This window comes from Schistocerca nitens, chromosome 5, assembly GCF_023898315.1.
Source record: "Schistocerca nitens isolate TAMUIC-IGC-003100 chromosome 5, iqSchNite1.1, whole genome shotgun sequence".
Taxonomy (NCBI): Eukaryota; Metazoa; Arthropoda; class Insecta; order Orthoptera; family Acrididae; genus Schistocerca; species Schistocerca nitens.
This window is the reverse complement of record NC_064618.1, coordinates 381,802,365-381,803,673: the sequence shown is the minus strand read 5'-3', so window position 1 is coordinate 381,803,673 and position 1,309 is coordinate 381,802,365. Positions and strand designations below refer to the sequence as shown.

Genomic DNA, 1,309 nt, shown 5'->3' with positions numbered 1-1,309 from the left:
CAGAAGAAACACAAATGGTAGCCTAATTAAAAGAGAAATGAAGAATTTAGTACAGTAATCGGACGAGGCGATTACTACAGACCGAACACCACCACACAACAGTCAGAACTGCAAACAAACAAACCAGTCCGAACAGGCCTAGAAGGCCCAACGGTACCGACCGGCCGCCGTGTTATCCTCAGACCTTAAGTGCCAACGGACGCGGATATGGAGCGGCATGTGGTCCTACTTTCCTATTCACAATGAATCTGCTCCCGCTATACCATTTTGTGCTGTTGATGTTGCCGTGTATTCGTCTGACCAGAAATCCTCCCGTTTCACTTCATTGAGTGCCACCGTATACAGATTTACTTATTATACATTCTAGCTTTCCTTCTACGTTCAAATTTTTGATATTCCACGCACTGACTTGCAGAACTTTATCCCTTGCTTGGTTATTCCATTTTTTTCCGTTGTCAGTTTTCGTGACAGGTGTCTCTACTTCGCAGTCAAATAGCTCCTCAACTGGTCTCACAAGGGCTGAGTGCATCTCGCCTGCCAATAGCACTCGGCAGACCCGAACGGTGACCCATCCAAGTACTAGTCAAGCCCGACAGTGCTTAACTTCGGTGATCTGACGGGAATCGGTGTTACCACTTCGGTAAGGCCGTTGTCAGTAAAAATTGCAGCAACTGGTTTTTCAATGAGTTGACGGAGTCAAATCAAGAAACTTGTAAGGGGATCAAAATATACAGAAATTTCATAATACTACTAATGTGTTTGGAGTAAACATTTTTTTATTTTTTGACATAGTCTCCTTTTAGTCTTATAAACTTCGTCTAACGCTGTTCTAATTTGTTGATCCCTTCCAATAATAGGAATTGTCCAAGTCCGCAAAATATCTATTAGTTGCTGCAATCACCTCCTCATTTTAATGAAATCTTTGTCCCACCAGCCATTTCTTCATATTGGGAAATAGGGGGGGGGGGGGGGAGGGGGGGATGTGAAACGAATTGGAATCCTATTTCCATTAATTTTGCGACACAACTTCTGAGGTGTGTGCTGGTGCATGTCGTGATGGAAAAGGACTTTTTTGCGGTCCAATCGCCGGCGTTTCTCTTGCAGCTCGGTTTTCAAACGGTCCAATAACGATGAATAATATGCACCTGTAATAGTTTTACCCTTTTCCAGATAGTAGATGAGGATTATCCCTTGCGAATCCCAAAAGACAGTCGCCATAACCTTTCCGGCCGAAGGACTGGTCTTCGCCTTTTTTGGTGCAGATTCTCCCTTGGTAACACATTGTTTAGATTATTGTTGGTCTCAGGAG

General features: G+C 43.8%; 1 pseudogene; it reads right to left on the bottom strand.

Annotated features, from left to right (window-relative positions):
* Positions 1-535: 535 nt before the first annotated feature.
* Positions 536-654, bottom strand: LOC126261150 (5S ribosomal RNA; annotated as a pseudogene).
* Positions 655-1,309: the final 655 nt, after the last annotated feature.